General features: G+C 40.6%; 1 long non-coding RNA gene across 1 annotated transcript in view; it reads right to left on the bottom strand.

The window, feature by feature from the left end:
• The window catches only part of LOC146768565 (uncharacterized), a 37,724-nt gene extending 19,078 nt beyond the window's left edge, over positions 1 to 18,646 (bottom strand). The window contains exon 1 of the long non-coding RNA XR_014954393.1: positions 18,017 to 18,646. This is a non-coding gene — a long non-coding RNA (uncharacterized LOC146768565). The remainder of the gene's footprint in view (positions 1 to 18,016) is intronic.
• Between the last annotated feature and the right edge of the window lie 1,412 nt (positions 18,647 to 20,058).

Below are 20,058 nucleotides of genomic sequence, written 5' to 3'. Positions count from 1 at the left end.
AAAGTCTATGTTAAGTTTACTATCAGTGGTACCTCCCAGCTACTTACAGAACCATCTGGCTGAGACCTTTACTGTTATAATACTTCCAGATACCTTGAAGCTGCAATGAGTATATTCTTCTTCTCATGAAGAAAATGCAACCCAGCCTGGTTGTGCACCTTGTTTTCTCAGGCTCCAGGTTCACAGGCTCCTGTTTTCCTTGTTATTAGGCACTTTAGAGCTCCAGTGCTAATTGCACAAATCAATTCATTTACAGCAGCACAACAGAAAACAGGGCGACAGTGGAGGCAGAGAGATTGCAGTAAGGCATTGCAACTGGTGTACTGATGGGTACTGAATAGAAGTGCCAGATGTGTCTTGTAAAAAGAGGCAACAGAAAAAGAAAATCCCAACAAGGACTTAGTGAGTTCAGCTACATTTTGGGGTCTGCAGGGAAGAAAACAGCTGAATGGATTACTGAGAGCTTCCCACCTACTAAGTCATGCCACTGCCCCGTGTAGAGATATGGGATGCTGTTATTGCTACTGCAGTTTGTACAGTGAGGGATTTACTGCTGCATTAAGAACAAAAACTTTCTTCCCTGTGTTTGACAGAGCCTCAGTGTGCCTTTCTGTACCCATATCTTTCCAGTGAGATTTCTCTGCAGCTTACTAAACTTGCAGCTCTGAATCAGCAGCACTAAGGGCACAGCTGACTCAGGAGTCTTGACTGCTGGGCAACTCATCTGCTGGAGAGTAAACAAGCTCCTTTATAAAACACAGGCTCAGGAGAGTTCTCCAATTGGCACAAACTGTGAAACATATCCTTTTCTTGCAACACAGGGAGAAAAAGTAAAACCCTTTTTCTCTAATCTCCCCTTCAGCAATCTAATATATTCTTACTGGCACAGGCAAAGCCACTGTCTACCAGCTGGGTCTATCTTGAAGGTTTTCAGGGCTGTGTAGAGATGATGAATGCAGGGCACATGGGACACAAACCATTTCCATTCTGGCCGTCTCCACAAATGAGGTCCCACAAAGAGTTTAAAGCCATCTTCCTCTGGTTGGAACTAGAGATGTGTGTATATTCCATCATGCTTCCTGCCATTTGTGCTGCTTCCTGTTGTGGGGCTCTCGTCTCTTGTGCAGCCTCCTGGACAGACCTGTGGTGCTTACCTTGACTGACACAGATAAATCTTTCTCAGTATCTGAAACTCTGATCTAAAGCTCCATCCCATGGGTCAGCTCTTAGAGCTAAAGAGGATTGTGTAGGACAGAGGCAAATATACCAAAGTCCCAGCCCAGGGCTTTCAGTAATTTAATAAGGATAAATAAAGCATAGAAAAAATGATTATCAGGAGCATTTTAGCAGATTAGCACCTCACATATTGAAAGAGTTACAGAATCTAAATGTTGCAGCATGAACATCTTGCTTGTCTATGAGCATGGGCGATACTGCAAACCACGTAGGAGTTAGATTTTTGATGGCTGGGATGCACAGTTAGCTTAAAGAGCCACGGTCATTATTTTTAGACACGGCCGATTAATTTGCTTTACCAAGACTGAAATGTAACATAATGTATATAATGCAATTAGAAAGCTGTGTCTCTATTAATGCTGTAGACAAAATGCAGAGATAAGCATCTGAGAAGCAGTAGGAGTCTAATAATTATTTACACCTTTATCCTGTGCTGGGAGTTCATGGACTATAACCTGGAAATTTGAGAGGCTTGCTCTGTAATCATTGCATAATTGATTTTCTCTCAAATTCCATACCTGAAAGTGTCTTGCTCAGTTTACATGACAGCCTAGAGTGGAACAGGACATGGCTATATGCTGAGGAGCTCAAAAGAGAGGAGAAAACCATGGCAATTGGGTGCCACAGCTGGGAAAAAAGTGAAAATTACATTTTCTTCCATATGAGTTTATCTTCTCCCAGAGGAAAGGCATGCAAGGCATCCAAGAAGTGAGATGCAGAGGAAGCTGTTTCTGCTCTGGGTTCATCCAAAACGTGATAATTATATCGTATGCAGCTCAGAGAAGTCATTCCTTCCCATTCAACACCCTCTATCAAGACGACAAGGTTAACTTCTCATCTTTGCTATGGGCTCCAGCAACAGACACAACAAATACTTATTTTTCTGCAGACTAGTAGTTAGATGTTGTCAGTTCCACATTAGGGTTAAAATTTTGGCCCGTATCTAGTCTTGTACATTGCATAGAAAAGGTCATGTTAAAAAATACAACAACAAAAAATATCCAATCCAACCCTCCTAAAAAGCCACCCCAATAAAAAAAAAACCCTCCAGATGGAACTTGTTCATAGTTTTCTTTAATAAATTGCATGAGTTTTGTTTTTTTTCCTTTGAGTTTAAGTCTCCTTGCTTATTTCTCCTTCACCAAGGGGCAAGCAAGAAGAAACCATATTGGGAGGTCAGGTGTCAAAGTGTGTCATCTTGCCAATGGATATGTTAAAGGGGAGCTAAGAGTATAAGGATTAGAAAATATCAGATTTGGAAAACACCCTACAGACAAATTAAGTAAATCAGCTGAAGTGGCTTAACTGTTGTCTAATTGCAGTAGCTATTTATAGAACTGAATATAAGGCTTTCTTTCCCATGCTTAGCAAATTACAACTAATGGATTTCTAAAACTCAGGCTCTATTTTATTTTTTGGAACAGTCCTGGAGAACTGATTAGTGTGTGCTTATAGAGAAATGCATAAAATAATCTCATTATAGTAATGCAATGTGCTGTGACTGAGGGGTGATTTCTGCCCACACCGTGTCCTGTGTTTCATTGTAAGCGATCATTTAATAAACAAACAGGAAATAGTGCAAACAAGCAACAGTGGAGCAGGCACTCATTCATCTACTAAAATCTTATAAATGGTACGTGAACACCCTTATTCTAGAGGGATTTTCTAAAGGAGAAATGGAACCCCTCAGTCTCCATGATCCATTCTATTATCGACTCCTTTCCGTACTGAAACCTAGAAATATCTGGTATCATGATAAAGTTTTCAATAATTGACACAGATGTGTTTGTGTCCTGCACCATTTCAGTTAATGGAGAGCTCCAGGGAGCCAAGATTTTGCTTGTTGTGTATTCATTTATTATTCATTTAAAGAACATGGCCATTTGCCAGTAGGAACTGAAATGAAATCACCACCTTCACGCAGGCAATCCAACGACCCTCCAGCCGCAGTGACATTCAGTTACTAATGGGTTAGTTCAGTTTTAATCCGCTGCCTAGAGATGAATAACATTAATTATTGTAATTGGTAGTGACAGTAATGGGTGCAACATTTCCAGGGCTAATTTACTCTACTTTTGTATCATGCTAATGTGGCTATTCTGCTTCAGTACCCGAGATAACTAAAACCAGTTCAAATGTCTGTGTGCTGTACAACGTGGTGTGCTGCCTGCACGTCCTGAGACTTGCAATGTGTGCTTAGGCAATCGATGGGACAAAATGGTACTGCAGCATCATGAAATATTCTATGTGAACCCACCACACATCAGCAGGAAATGTTCAGTTTGGCAGCTGAGCCGGGAAAAAAATATTGGTTTGATTAAATAATAATAAAACAAAATTGATTGAAATAATAAATAATACCCGTTTACAACAGGTGAAAATAGGGACAAGATTAAAGTAGGTACTTTTATTATTATTTTGCACTTTACAGATTCAGAGCAATGATTTGATCCAAGGTTTCTTACCTCTCAAGTAAGTCTCTCTCTCAGCTGCTAAGTTATTAGTGCACACTGAAGCTGGCCTCCCTCAGGCTGGTTTGCCCAAACTGCTCCACTTTGAATAGCATACTTAAATATTTGGTGAGGGAGCACAAGCGATTCTGCAGCTGGTCAGAATGCTAAAACATCAGGGACCCAGTTGTTTATCCAAAATGGACTAACACCAACAGGAAGGATTGAGAACAGAGTGCAAATCGAAGCCTTGGGACATGTCACTGGAAATAGAGGTGCTGGGATTTTAAGATGCCCTCGAGCAGAGAGGGACTTAATCTGTACCTATATCCTACAAGGTAAATGTCCTGAACCAAGAGTTGCTGAATAAAACTGGGGCTTGATGACTTTAAGAAAGTGCTGACATCTGAACTGGTTTTTGGTATCTTTTGCTATAGCTGAAAATTTAAAACACAGTTGAGAACAAATTTGTGTCTCCTGGAAAGCATTCAGAAAAAAATTAATACATGAAATAAAACCTAACTACATGTATGGACACACATATATGTACACATAAGCAGTTACAAACTTGTAGTTATGAGCAGCAAAGACTATCAGAGAAGTAAAACAGGTAAGAAAATCCCAGCTATTTTGCCCAAGTACTATATGTCATCTCAAATATTAAAAGATGCTTCCATACACAAAAATTGGATTTAACTTTGTTCTTATGAGATACATCAAATTAGATTATGTATTCATATACTTGCTGGAAAGAAAAAAAGGTAAGGTCATGAAAAAAAACAATCAAAAATAATCCAAAAATATTTTTATAGTTAGTCTGACTCCTTCCAAAAAGGCTTTTATGAATACAAATCAGCAGCAGAATTACATCAAATTCTTCATCAGTTTTTCAAACTTCTGACTTTTTCTACTGCTTTTTTGCTTCAATTTGAAGAAAATTGATCCCATTTAAAAAGGCATCCTATTTGAAAATATATATACTCATTCACAAGGTAAGTTGAATTTCTGACTTACAGAGAATATACAGAAGACAAGCACAGTTCCTATCCAAACCAAGAGTGCCTCACAGCTGAGGACTACTGACATTTCCAGTGAAAGACAGCAGTAGAAGTACACAAAGTCTAAGCTGGGGGTACATCCCTCCTGCTGACAACTCAGAAGGGGCAGGCAGAGGGTGGAAAGTGATGATCTGGGTTACCAGGTCCAGCTCACAGCTGGCACACGTCTCTGTGCCATGTCACTACACTATCTCCAAAGGATTTAAGCTCTACCTTGTCTCCTCCGGCTGCTTCAGAGTCTCTTTCAATGCTCAGAAACTTTGCTCTATTACACAGCCAAAAATTATTCATTGCCTGCTTAGACCCGTTTGTTCCTGTGTCAGCATTGTCCTTTGGCTTAAATTGCTCTCCTCCCACCCTGGTGTTTACCCTCGTAATGCATTTATGGATAGCAATCAGATCCCATCTCAGCTTTCATTTTGCTAGGCTAGAGAATCCAGGCTTTTCCCAGTTTGCTCTCAGAAGACAGGAGCTCTATTCCCCCTGTTCTCACAGTCCTCCTCCCCACCTGCTCCTGTATCAGTTGTTGTCTCTTGGCACAGAGACACCCCCTTGATGGCTGAGGTTCCCCCTCCTTCAGGTGCCACTCTCACAAAAGGTGGGGATGAAGGTCCTCATGGCAGGGACTGGTGGCTGGGAGAAGGGAGCACCCAGGGAGCTGTGCCCAGCAGGTTCAGGTGTTGTTACTGTCCCAGTTCTGCTGCCCACTGACCCACCTGTGTGTGTCCGTGGGTCAGCCTGGAGCTGCACTTCATAGGACACACGTTATGGGATGTGCCTGGGGCATAACACAGGATAAAATGACCCCTGTCAGGGTCTGTGGTATTGAGATGATTCCCAGATTGTAGAAAGTCTCTGTCTGTCAGCCCCCTGCCAAAGCAGAAGCCATAATTGGTCTGTGCTGGTTTCCAGGTTGTTTATTCTGTTGATCTCTCACATGTTCTGCTGCCCTGCCCAGCTCTGTCCTGCAGGGCAGCGTGTGGGGCTCTGCCCTCAGTGGGATGTGACAAACATTAAATACCAGAAACTCCCTGGGCTGGATTTACAAGAACGTGCCAATATCTGTCACCCACGTTGGACAGTGTGTCCCCAGCCTGAACCAACAGAAAAATGCCAACACCACATTGAGACATGGAGGGCATGAAGAAGGAGAAAAAGGACAGGCACACCCAATTTCCTCCATCTTGTCCCCTTTGGACCCCTCATCTAGAATCCTAAAATTTTACTTTTGCACCCGTGCCACACTTAATTATTACTGATATCAAACACTCAGAGCTGGTAATTCATGCTGTAAGATAGAAAACTCTTTTCCATGGGCAGAGATCACAGCCAGTGTCTCTGGGGGCTCTGTCCAGGGGGTTCCTGACCCCTGCCAGCGTCCCAGACCTGCCAGGGCAGCCAGAGGGAAGCCCTGGATTCCCACAGATCTCCACTATGTCAGGCTTGGAGCAATGAGATGAATGCTCCTTGGGAATAACTAAATTAAAAGGATGCATTAATAGGGCTACCATTCACATTTTATGACAACATATTTCCTCTGTACTATTTATAAATCTTACATGAAGAATTATTTTTTAGATTCTCATCTGGCATACATTGATGAAGCTTCATTAGCTACAATGAATCCTATCACTGCACCAGCCAATCAGTGGCCTATTTATTAATTAAGTTGTAGGACATGATTTTGAAGGGGACTTTTTTTCCCCTCTACATAATCCATCCAACCATATTTCTTCCTTCACTTTCCCATAGAAAAAATACACTCTTCTGGTTGTTGCCAAAACCTTCATGATTCACTATATTGAAATAAATTTAACTTTCTGGAATTTATAGGCAGGGACGCTAAGCTGAGTCTGATTAATCTAAGATTTGAAGGGCTGCAGCTATAAGTTTCCGTAAGGAGCTGTAATTACAGGTTAAGTATGGCAAATCCAGACTGCTCAACATTGCTATATTGATTCTTTTAAACCATTAAATATGGAAGTTCAAATTCATGCACAAAGGCGACATTTTTGAAATCCCAGCAATTTAGGAGGATTATGTTTCCAAATGTGGAATGGATGGGAGAGCACTTGTCTAACTAATGGCTTCTTTCTGCTGAAGAAACTCAAGACCAGGATGCACAACCTTTTATTTTATTTTAAGAGGGATAATGTTTTGGTTTTTTTTAACTTCTTCCACTGTTTTTTAGTCATATTCTGACAAAGGCAAAGAACTATGAGGGGAAGACGGGGTAAAAAACTCTCACCACAGCCATGAACCCAGTGATGCTCCCAGCTGCCATTCTGCTCAACATTATGATTGCACTGTCAAAAAATCAAGGACTCAAGAACTCAAAAAATCACTTCAGTAATTCTCCTTTCTGTGCTTCTCCAGGAGCAGGGAACCTCTCCCTCCTACCAATAACAGATGGCAGAGGCACTATGATGGGCTGCTGATTAGCTGGTGTCCCAATCACATTGGAGTATGCAATATAAACCAAGTTATTGGTGAGACCTAGAAGTGTTGCTCCTCCAGCAAAACCAGAGTTCCTCAGGATGCTTTCATCTGCTTTGGCTGCTCCCTTCTGTGCCATCTCCTGCCAGCAGGACCATGGTTTGCATCAGCTGTATGTGACCTCCCATCCTGAGGAGAGGGGTGGAACAGTTTTGACTTTCCCACCTTAAGGTGTAAGAGGAAAGTGGGGTTGTTTTCAGTGCCCATCTGAGCAAAAATAGGACCAAAAATGCAGCAGGGAATTGGATCAAAGGAGCTGATTTTAGTTTTGGGGTTTTTTTCCCCTTTAATTCAGTGACAATTTTGATATTTGCTTAAAAAGATTTTCTAAGATCAGGGTTGTTGTATCTTTTTGCCTGTAATTGTATTAAAAGTGCCATGCAGCCTTTTCTATGAGCAAGAATACTGGTATTATGTGTCATCTGTGCAAAACACTTATGAGATCTGGTCCATAATTACAGCTTTCTAACATCACAGGAGAACATTTCTCAGACCTACTAATTGTGTTGCCCTTTATGGTCCATCTTATTGATTAAACATCTGTTAGTGTTTTGTCGAAATGAGAATTCACTTGGAATGAAATGTGTCTGGTATATTAAATTCTGTTTAAGTCAGCCCTAACTACAAGTTTGAGATACATGTATTGTATCTCCTTAATTGCATCTTAGTATTTTTTGCCTCTGGTTTTTTTTTTTTTTTTTTTTTTGTACTGTTTGCTGGGGAGCAGGAAAGTGTTCTAATGTTTTCTTTACAGCAAAATCAAATTATATTCCCTTAATTCTGTTGCCACGCTTGAACCATTTCAGGTGGGCAAATGCTTGGTAACATTGTAAAATAATAACTTAATACAGACAGCTACCTTTTTTTCCTATGCCACAATCCAATTACACAGTAAATTTTATCTTTTGTGGCAATGCCAGGGAAACTGATATATGAAGTGAGTAAGAGAAAGGAAAAAACCAACACGCTCACACACACAAACACGCACACACACACACAAAAAGACTTTTTAATTAGACATTCCTAATTGTGAAGAATTTTCTTTTCAGGGAGCAAAATAAAAGGATTTTTGAACAAGATCCCTCTGCTCCTACTCTTCATAATACAAATTAAAATACAAAAAAAAAAAAAAAGTTAGTATGCTGGTAACCTCTGGGAAATTAAAAGAGCAGCTTTCACAAAGGGATTGCAGAGAAACAATGCAGAGTCCTTCTCTATTTCCATTCCATGTGCTTACTAAAATACTTGTATTTCTTTTGTAAAGAAATCCAAAATCTGACACAAATTGAGAGAAGAGAGTCTGCTTCACTGCTGTCCAATGTAATTTCAAATTGACTTATCCTTTCTTTATCTAATTTGCTGACTGATAAAATCTTGACAGTATTAAAAAATAATCCAAGTCCTATTGCATAAGTTGTTTTCCTTCTGCATGTTTTACATATATTGATTGGAGAAATTAAAAAATGCTAATACCCATATGTTGTCACATCAAACAAATGTGGACCACTTATTTTCCCAAATCACATTATGTCTGGAAGATTTTGCAAAGATCTGTGAGCTGAGCTTGTATTCAGTTTTGAGATGAAATGAACTGACCCAACAAAGAAGAAAAATTAAATTACTTCTACCCATATTTTATCCCTTTGACATTTACTTTCAGTACTCCTCCTTCCATCATCTCCTTCAATCTGACTGCTACAGTATCGACACTGAAATGCTGCCCACAAGAAAAATACCCCCTTCATTTGTCTTTGATCCAGACCTGGGTGAAGTCAAAGAGAGCCTTTCCACTGAATTAAGGAGGTTTGGCCAGGTCCTTTGCCATTTATGTATAGAATGGAAACCCCACTGCAGTGTTTTAGAGTCTGACTTGGAGGGTAAGAACAGTCTCTTCAGCTTCAGACAGAAACCCCACTTGGATCAAAGAACAAGAATGATCAGGGTCTTGGAGCTTTAGCTAAATCTAGGCTCAAGAAAGCTGCTGGGAAAATGTGAACTACTGTTACTGACTGCCAAAAAGCAAAATAAGCAAACCAAGGGAAGACAATGAGAATAACAACAGCAGTCACTCTTGGATTCCCATAACCAACACAATTTAAAAAAGAAATTATAGAAAAATTAAGCTACCAGAGCCTGAGACTATCTGAAAACCAGTCTTCTTAAGACGTGATACTGTTAACAGTATTTTCTATTCTCAAAAAAATTGAGAAAATGAATTCTTCTAATAACACCTATGCCTTTATTCCTTTGCAAGGATCTGAGCACACTTGTTCCTGCCAAAACTTTATTACACAAAAAAGTATAGAAGTAGCAAGCCTACTCTACAAGTGTTGTTTTGACTCAATGGAGAGTAGATAATATATCATTAGCAATTCTGGAAGCTTCATCTTTCTTCTGCTGCAAAACTTTAATCTCACAGTCACTAAGTTAATGATTAAACATCAAAATTGCAGGGTCAGAGCCATGTAGAGCCATTCCTACATCTAAAACCTAAATCAGACACCTAAATATCTTTAAAATAATGTTCTGCAAATGCCTCAAGCCCACTCAATGAAGATCATCTCCTCAAGACAAGACAGAAATTGTGTCTCAGCTGAACTGATGACCATATTCCATCACAGAGGATTTCATCCTAGGCCATTGATCACCACCCTCATTGCTTGAGAGTGCCACCACCTTGGTGCTTCTCAGAGGTTTCTCTTGCCATTCAGATTTATGAAGACTCTCATGTCTGCCTTGCTTTGCTTTCAAACAGTACAACCCCCTGAGACAAAAAAAAAAAAAAAAAAAAAAAAAAAAAAAAATTGTTTTTAATTATCTTTTTCACTGGGTGCCTGATATTGCATCCAGTGAAGTCTGATTGTAAAGGGATTTCTTCAGGGACAGATACTGGCTCCATGCTCAGGAAACAATCAGGGGCAGCTCCCTGTAGCTTCTGCTATGTTGTTGATCCCTGCAATAATGCATCTAGACACTGCTCTGGGCATTTATACTCTCTAGAAATCTGAGTGTTTCCAAATAGCTGGGGAAAATAACCCAACCACATATATACACACACATACATACACATACCATCACATGATCAGGAGCAGGAAGAAAAGCATGGAAATATATGTGTAAACTCTTTTGAATTAATTGGATTCTTTTATAAAAACACAAATTTATTATTCTAGTAAGCAGGTTTTTTTTTTTTTTCCCTATTTGAATCTGTGTTCTTAATTACAGACAGCATAAGAATTAGGAAGAACCCAGTTTTAATACTGAGTCAGTTCTGAGTCCAAAAATGTGGAATAGCAAGAAGGATGTGTGAGCATTTCATATGCATTGTGAAGTGCTCCAGCATAGAGGTATACTCAGAAACTATATTAATTTCTAGTAATCAGATGATTTATTGTTGCTTTTATTCACCCTGCTGAAAAGTTTGTCAGTTTTCCCCTTGTGACTCATCTGGCATACAAAGTGTCCAGGGGATGGCTTATGGCTTCAGTGCAATGCCACTGAAAAAACTTACAACTGCTGTGAACAGCTTTAGTTTTAAATATGAATGTCCCCAACTTCCGAAGGCATTTCATATTTGCTTCAGTGTAAGGAACTGAGGGACATCCTCACTCTAGGTTTGGGACAAAAAAAACAAACCAAACCAAAACAAAAACTTGCAATTTTGCATTGCCTGATGGAAGGGTTTCTGGGTCAAGCCTTTTGGAAAACTACCCTTACCTTATTCAGGAAATATCCCATCGAGACATGGTATGAGAGACAGGGGAAAAAAAGACAGAAACCAAGGGTTTCATTAAAGGTTTCTGCTAGTCTTGAGTGTTGGAAGCAGAAGAAATTGCATAAGTGGCCATGATAGTGCTGTGCCTCACTCTGTTACCTTACTGTGGGCTGTAAAAACACAGGTGTGATTTCTTCTGTTAGAAAAAATATCCTCCACGCTGTGAGTTAAGTATGTCCTGCATTGCTGTGTGTTGGCCCCTGAGTACAGGAAAGTGTCAGCATGGGACACTTGCTGGCGGCTTGAGTGGCAGCTCTCTGCCCCTTCCTGTGTCCCAGCTGCCCAGAAGAAAGGCTGGGCATCTCCTGTGTGAGAACTCAAAATGTCCCTCAGACATTTTTGGAGGTTCTGGGTCCAGGTCAAAAGCATCTGAGACCCTGGCAAGCAGCTGGAAACAGCTGTGATTTTGGGTTTGAGCCATAGAATGATTTACCAACCTTGCAGGAAGAACAAGAAGTCACAAAAGTTTAGATATTATAGTAGAAGTAGTCACAAAGTAGAGGGAAGAATTTTTGAGTGCTGTACAGGGGGGTTTTAGGTCTTGTACGTGGGGGTCAGAAGTTTAAGATGGAAGGATTTGGGCCTGCCCTGTCTTCCCTCTTTCTTCTTCCTCACCTCCATGTTCTTGGTGATGTTGGCACTCAGATTGGTTTAGAGTAGAAAAGCACCTTTTAATATAGGTAATAGGCATTGGGGAAAAACTGTAAACATGTAACACGTAATGTACCCTATAAAAGATAGAAAAGCACCATTTAATATAGGTAATAGGCATTGGGGAAAATCTGTAAACATGTAACACATAATGTACCATATAAAAGATAGAGAAGCACCATTTAATATAGGTAATAGGCATTGGGAAAAACTGTAACCATGGAACACGTAATGTACCATATAAAAGATAGAAAATCACCATTTAATATAGGTAATAGGCATTGGGAAAAACTGTAACCATGGAACACGTAATGTCCCATATAAAAGACAGCAGCAGCCCTGGGTGGGAGAGAAGAAGCAGTCGGGGTCAGAGAGGATGTCAGGGTGTGTGTGTGCCTCTGCCTGAGCTGTGAGCAAACCACAGCAGCCCCAGAAGAAAATCTTTTAGATAACTTGCAATAAACTGCCTTGAGACCCAACAAGAGAGACTGCTGAGCCTTTCTTTGGAAGCACGGCTTGGAGGAGAAGTTTTTCCACCACACAAAGCCACCCCACAATCTAGGGTGGCCTTTGACACTCCTGGGATTTGATTTCCTTCCCTCACAGTCCTGCAGACTCCTCCAGAGTTGTCCCAGTGTGTGCTGTCAGCTAAACACAGCCTGTGGGTCCTTGGCCAGCTTTGTTTGGGCAAAGCCAGCTCCCTCTTGCAACTCTGGGAAAGGATCTGCACAAGGAAGGGTTGAATCTCTTTTCACGGTGAAAGATCTGACACGGCAGAAAAAATCTTGAAATTTTGCTACAAAAAGTTGCATGCTTGTTTCATGGTTGTAGAGACAGATTTAAGAAACTGAAGACTACAGCTCTAGACTGGAAATGTAACTCAGGCAGCAAAAATGCATTTTGTAATCCTTTTGTTTGAGAATTCTTTTCTTCTGCTTGTTTTGGATAGCATGTGCTGGATACATGATGCACAATACTTAGGTTAAGTCATGCATAAATTTGTAGAAATTGGATACATTATCTGAAAGAGCAGTCACAAAAGAGAATTATCACAGCACAAGTGAGTGTTTGCTCTAACCGGGAGCTCCTGCAGAAGTATTCAAGACACTTCCCTGCACTTCTGAAACAAATTTCAGTGTATTGGGGAGTGCTCAGCCCTCACCTTTGTACCAGGATAGGTCCCAGAGTAAAACCCTGACTTTGCTGGCTTAGGCTGAATCCATGCATCCTTGCCTCAGCAAGCAGTTGAGTCTAATTTCACTTTACATCAAGCAGACCAAAAATTCCATTTGAAAGGTGACAGGCCAGTGCATTAAGCAATTGCACCAGTGCTGGGGTTAAAGTGGATAAATTATATAAGACTAAAGCCTGACACTAAAAACCACCAGCTGGATCAAGGACGTTTCTACCCATTCTGGCTCATTAGACTTAGGACAACAAGGTCAGCTATGTTAAATTTAATCACAGGCCTTCCTAGACGGTATGGTAAATGTGTTGGCTAATTTTTCATACCATATCCCAGATAATCTATCACCCACAGTTTGAGAGGTAGCTTACTTGTGTTTAAAGTGTCCACTCTACTTATGGCCAGTTAAGACAAGTCTTTATTGTTTTTCAACCAGGATGAGCCAAATTAATCACAAGTATTTACCTCTTTCCTCCCCTATTAAAAACAAAGGGGTTGTAGTTCATGTATGTTAGCACTCAGCTTGGCATCATCTTTTTAATGGAAAAATAAACTGAGCTGTCTATTCTAAATTGAATCAAGCAAAATAAATAAGCAAACAAGATTTTTCTTTGCTGTAGGTACAGAGACTGTGGCCGGAATGAAGAAGGATAAATTAATTTGAAACTCTTTTGGGAAAACAGTGTCTTTTTATACTCTGTTTTTAAGGTCCCTAACACAGTGGGAGTCTGTTCTATTACTATAACTTCCATGCACTACAGTAATAAAAATAATAATGCTGTGAAAGTTATTTAATGTTAAGTCTTCTTGGGTGAACTGGATCTCTCCTCCAGAAGGTCCACAGGCCCTAACAGAACAGTGTCATACATAAAGAGAAAAATTGCATGAGCAACTTCTGTGCTACTGATTCAGCTCTTGGGATGCATTTTATAATAATTAGGTACAAAAGCTAATGTGATAAAGTGAAGGTGGTTACTTTCCTCCCTTCTGCTGCCAAACTTTGGCAGGATTGCTTTTGCAGATTTTCTATTTCTTGGAACCAACGTTTTCCCATTTCTGCTTGTTTGGAAGCAGCCCTTGTGAGACAGTGTGCTGTTCCTAATCACCAAAGGCCATATAAAAGAGGCCCTAGCATGGGAAGCACCCACTGCAGCTGCTGCTGCACATGCTGCCTTGATAACAGGATTGGTGACTTAAAGTGAGCCAACTCATTATCCTGGGAAATGCTAATATGATGTTCCTGATATTACTTATGATTAATTTAACTGTAAATTGCTGTCTAGAATCTAGAGGCAAACATCTGTCCTGGCTAGCTTTATCTTGCTGATTTAAATGACCGTGTCTGAATCTGCTTCCTTAGAAGAAGGATCCCCAGGTTGCCAACACGCCCAGGAGAAAAGGAGTAGAATGAGCATACATAAACTATAACTTGAATGTGCTTGTGAAAGGGTCAGCTCCCTTGGTGCAGTGAAGCAGGTCTAAGCTAGGCTGTAGGTAATGCCTCTAAGTTGCTCACTCCCTTTGGAAGTGCTGAAAAACTCTCTAGGAACTTCTGCACTGGCATACAATTCCAGGTGACACCACACTGCTGAAACCTCAGAAGGCAATACTTTTAATGGCAAGTTATGGTTTAGCACCAAATTGCATGCAGCTGGCTTTATCTTCAGATGGTTCTCAGTGGTGTAGTTGGGCATCACCTCATCAGAGATGTACCAGCTATTGAAAAGTTAAGCTCAGTTATCAGCAATAGTGTTTGAGATACTGTCTATAATTATTGCCCTGAAATTAACTGTACATCCTAAATACTCCAGCATAATATCCAGCACTTAGGTAGCTCCTTATGAGTGACAATTTTTCAGTAGCAGTAAGTGAGACTTGACTATGCATTGCTCTGCAATTTGCTGAATTATATACACCAGGATAATTGAGTATTAAAATGCCCAACATTGTGATTTTGTAAAACTTGACATTCACTTCAGGCCTCTATTTCCCTGCTGGTGCATAAAGAAAAACAACTTGCTTTAAGCTTGGGTGATTATGCCTTTGTATTTGTATCACTTTTTGCCTGTGCAAGCTCCTACACCATAAAGAAAATGGGAGATAACTTGACCACGAGGAATAAGGAGACATTTAAAAGATACACTCCTTGATTCCCATCATCCATAAATGCAGGCACTGGAAGCTGCTTTCTGTTCCCAGTAGAGGGGACAAGAAATAACATAAAATTTCATAAACATAAAATAAAAAGAACATTAAAGGAACAGGGGACTGTTTAGGCAGCCAGGGCCAGGAAATCTTTTGATGAAAATCTTTACTGAGTTACCAAAGCTACAGCAACAATGCTGATTTATACCAACAGATGAATATCAGACATGAGTTAGAATTTTTCACCCAGACCATCTGTTACAAGGTCTTTATGCTTAAAGTTTCCTGGGGGTCTTTAATGACCAATAGTCAATGTGTTCATGGATTTTATGCCTACTCCAAAGGACTGCAACACACTGCATGTTTTGTAGAATATGGATACTCCTAATCTCATGCTGAGGTGTTGATTCATTATAGATTTGGCAGAGGATTGATGCATTTCACCGAAAAACCAACAATTATTCTTTAAGCACTTTAACAGTCCCTGGGACATCTAGTGTCCAAATTCTTACTTTACTGTAAAATCTCTGATCCATTTATGAGTTCTGCAGTTTTAATTAATGAACAAAAATCCATGCATAGCCAACTCAGTTTCGAAGACTAAAAAGTGGATTAAAACCTTTTTCTTTAGACCTATTGAAGGGCTGTTGAATGGGTACCATAATTTTATACTACTGAAGGCATTTTACTATTCAGGATACTTTCCATGTCAAGTTTTATGACAGATTTGAGCTGATGCACAAGAAGAGTTTGAAGTACACTTAATTTCATATAAAGTGTCATTATGGCTCTGGGGTATCGTGTCTTCCACACAGCACAACCATAATATCCTGGTTAAGGCTCTTAAAAGTAGCTGTGATGAAGTGGACAGATAATCTTTTTCTCTGGAATGTATGTTTTAATTTGAAAATCTGAGGAACTAATAAATTCCTATAGCATTACTTGAAGGTAATTAGCACACATATCCCTCGTTTATTTTGGACTGAGGGCACTAAGTTTATAACTGCACAAGTATTTGTTACTTTACAAATTCTAGTGGTCCAGATTAGTCATCAGCTGATTGGAAATGGAGAGTAGGCCTCGTACATGCTCTGTCAACTGATTCAATTTGGTCCATGACAAAACATGCCTGTAATCTGAAGAGTTGCTGATGATTTACACAAAATGGATCAATGGTGTCAGTTCACTGCTTGTTAGGAATATGCCCAGATCCACTGGCACCATCATTATGGTTCACCTGATGAGTGAATTTCACTCCAGCCTGAAGAGTCTGTTTGTCTGCAGATGTGACACCCCTTTGTACAGACATGTTACAAACATTTTCTTTTAAAATCAAACATGTACAAGAGATATTTTTGATGGAACAGAGCCAAATCTAGTCTATCAAGACTTTCTAAAAAGGCATGGATGGGAGTCACCAGATAATATAATGGGAAGAATGCACTTTCTCCCCTTTACCTCCCAGCTGTGGGACCTGACATGGAGGCTGAGACAAGCAGTTTATGTGCCTTCCATCATTCTGTGCCACCCTCTGAAAATCCATGAATGCTTTTCATGGAAGCTAGAGAGAACATAATTAAGAAGAGAACTGTATCCAGAAGAAAAACCCAGTACAAGGTTGTGTTCAAAGACTTCAGGGCACTGGGACAAGCTTTATTACTTTTGGGTTGCCAATTGTCTGGTCACTGACACAACATCTGAATTGGCAACATTGGGTAAACTCACTGAGCATCTCAAAAGGGAAGGTTGTGACCCAGCAAACACAAAAGTGGTCCATTTTCTCACACACAGCAGGACATTTGAGGCATATCAGCAAAGTGATAAGTCAGTACAACTCCTATTAATGTTCTGTCCACTTTTAGAATAAGAATAACGTTCCGGGTCTATCATTCCACACCTTTGTGTTTAGGACATGCAGCTCCTCTGGCCTGTAAAGGAAAGACTCATGTCCTTTTTATCTAACTAATGAATTCTCTCTGAGTTTAATGGGGCAGAGCCTCTCTGGTGTTAAATCAACACAGCAAGATTATTCTTTACTAAAGAAAGTCTCTGACATGTAGGACAGTGAGGATCACTTGAGAGGAAGGAGAAGAAGACAGATAGGGTAACCTCAAGAGCATAGGAAAAATACCCCAAAAAACAAATATATATATAATTTTCCAGAATAATAACTGGTGCACGTTCCTTTCCCTAATGTTTTCTTAACTTTCTCGATGCCTTTCAGGGAGATGGAAAGGGAAATAGAAAGCAGTCACACATGCTTTTCTGTATGTAAAGAGCAGTTTTCTGGAAGGCCATTAGGATGGCCCACGGCAGTGTGAACATCCTGTGTTAATTTAAAAGCTCAGTTGGTGATCTCAAGGCAAACTTAGGGCTATTCCAAATAAAGTGTGAGCATGTGTATTTGTACAGTGAAAATAGTCAGGGGTTTGTGTCAACAGCATTTTTCTTGATAGATCCTGCACAACCTAAGTGCTGTGACCAGTCCTCATTATGCCTTAAATTTCCTTGCTTGCTGTTTTCTTAGGAGAATTTTTCCATTATGGAGGATTATTTTTGCGTTCTAATTTTCAAAGGCCTCACTGTGAGGAGTTTGTCTCTGCTAAGACAATTGTGAGGAGCCTTTGGCTTTTATTTAACATTCCAGCTGGATTTCTGGGCTATCACTTTAAGGGTAGAATCCCCCCAAGAATAACAAACAATCCGTTTTGTTCCCTTTACCATTTGTTATGTGCTTCTTTACTTTTAACCAAGCAGACACATTTAGTAACCATCACTGGCTACTTCTGTCAGCAACTCCTCCACTCCCCCACTTCCAAACACAGAAAGTACAAAAAACAGACTGAACTTCAGAGGTGGCAGTGGTGGGGGAGAACAACACAAGGAACGAGGAACGGTCAAGACTGTTATTGCCAAAACACAAGAATTCAAACCAGTGCTCAATGAAAATAAACAGACTGTTGAAAAAGAAGGTGAAAAGTGAATCAAAGTTCTGCTGCCGCAGGGAAAATAATCTCACCATTTCCTTCATCATCCAGGCCTCTCCTCAGGACAGCACTGAGGCAGGTGTGCTCCTCCTTGCTGAGAACATCTAAACATGTGCTCAGAGACCAGCAGGCGTGCAGCTTAACTAAAGGCATTCCTTTGAACTGCTGCCTATACCTTGCATGTTAAGGTAAATGTCCTTAAAATTCTTTTACTGTTTAGTCTATTTTTCAGCAGCCATCTTAAGAGACAATGCCCTCTTTGACACTTAATCCCTTCTATTTGTTGCTTATCCTGGTTACCTGTGGGAAACTCACCTGTGTACCTGACTGCCCTCCCCTGACCACACAAACCTCTGATGTCTAACCTGCCAGTGTAATTCCACTGTCTGACTGCAGCTTTCCCTTCCTGTGCACCAAGAGTCACCCAACTGCATTTGCTGAAGGCTGAGGGACTGTAAAAACAATAGAAAGCCACATAAATGCAAATACAAGCTCCAGCTCCTTTACCACTTGCACCGTGCATAATCACTTGCACCACCACCTCATTAAATGCACAGAATTAACGCTGTTTCTGCAAGCTTTGCTCTGAATCACTTTGCAGAGATGCATGTGGCAAAGTAAGCTATAAGGCTGTGAAAATACAGTAATCATGAAGCCTTGGTCTATTCCAGTTACCTACTGCACATCACTCTTCTTTGGCAGGACTGCTGTGATTTGCAGCTGGGTGAGCAAGGTGCTGGCTGGAAAAGCACAGGTATGACTGGAAGGCAGGTGGGCACACCTGTGGTGGTGCTGCCACCTTCCAAACCGCTGCAGCAGCAGCAATCTGTGCTCCAAGGATGGGAGAATGACCTTCATTACCTGGAGGTGAAGTAAGACTTAAGGATGAGTAGTGGGCAGCAGACCCCCCAACAGATGCTTCAAGAGAGTTGCATTTATTTGCAGAGTGGTAACAGGGTTTGGGCAGGATCATCAGTGTGTTGCTGCTCTGATGACTTTGGACACACAGTCACACCCTGGTTATGTGTGACTCAACCCTGGCAAGTCTGATCAGGGGTTTAATTTGTGTGACACAACCCTGGCAATTCTGATCAGACGTTTCCTTTGTGTGACACAGATGGCAGAAAGGTGCAGTAGGACAAGGCACCATTCTTCCACATTTCCCCTATTATATCTTGTTTTCTACATTGAAATTCTTAGGTGAAGCAGATGGGGCCCATTTTTTTGTGGTTGCTGGACACTCTGATGTTTGCTAAACATCAAGTAACATGTAGTAAACTTATGCATGTAGGCAGATCAGCCCAGCTCTAAAGGCATGTGCAGGAAGAACAACACATCCATGTTCAGTGAACTGTGCCCAGAAGTTCACCAGTGGTGTGGGAAGGGAGGAGAGTCTTGTAGTTCTCTTCAGGAAAGTCAAGAATAAGCCAGAATATTTAGGCTGTGGCATTAGAAGGGCCACTGTGCTTGCAAAGCCTGTACCACAGTGGTGCAGCAGGGCAGCCACTGCCAGCTGGGAATACTGTGGGAATGCTGCTCCTCTTGCTTTGGAGAGCCAAGTTCTGGAAGTTTTGCTTCTTGACAGTCTGCAGCATCCCTTAAGAGCTTTCTGCTACTTTGCCATCACTTTATACACAGAAATGTGGTTTATTTGAGTTCAGTTCATACTGGCTGTAACAAAATCAGATACACACTTAAAAATCCTTGTGTGGGTGCTTAACCTGAAAACAATGAAAAAATAAAACAACTAAAACCAAAAACACTTACCTGCATCATCAAGTCGGTGTACAAAAATGAAGCCAGAAGGTAAAAAACATTGCTCATGGGGGCTGATCACAAAACCTGCCAGCATCAAGCACTGCATTGTGCTGACACTCCTGCATCAAATTTACTCTCGGTGGACACAGCTGAGGAACTGAAATTGCTCAGTTGTCCTTAAACTTTGGCTTGAACTACCAAGAAAAAGTAAAATCTTCATTGAGTGTAGGGTATATTTGGGTCTGAAAATCCTGCCTTGTAGACAGTCTCCAAATGAAGGAAAACCATAAATACTCTAACTCCATTTCACCTCACG

Source organism: Lonchura striata, chromosome 1 (assembly GCF_050655825.1).
Source record: "Lonchura striata isolate lonStrDom1 chromosome 1, ASM5065582v1, whole genome shotgun sequence".
In the NCBI taxonomy this organism is placed as follows: domain Eukaryota; kingdom Metazoa; phylum Chordata; class Aves; order Passeriformes; family Estrildidae; genus Lonchura; species Lonchura striata.
The sequence above is the reverse complement of the archived record's forward strand: the minus strand, read 5'-3'. Positions and strand labels throughout refer to the sequence as shown.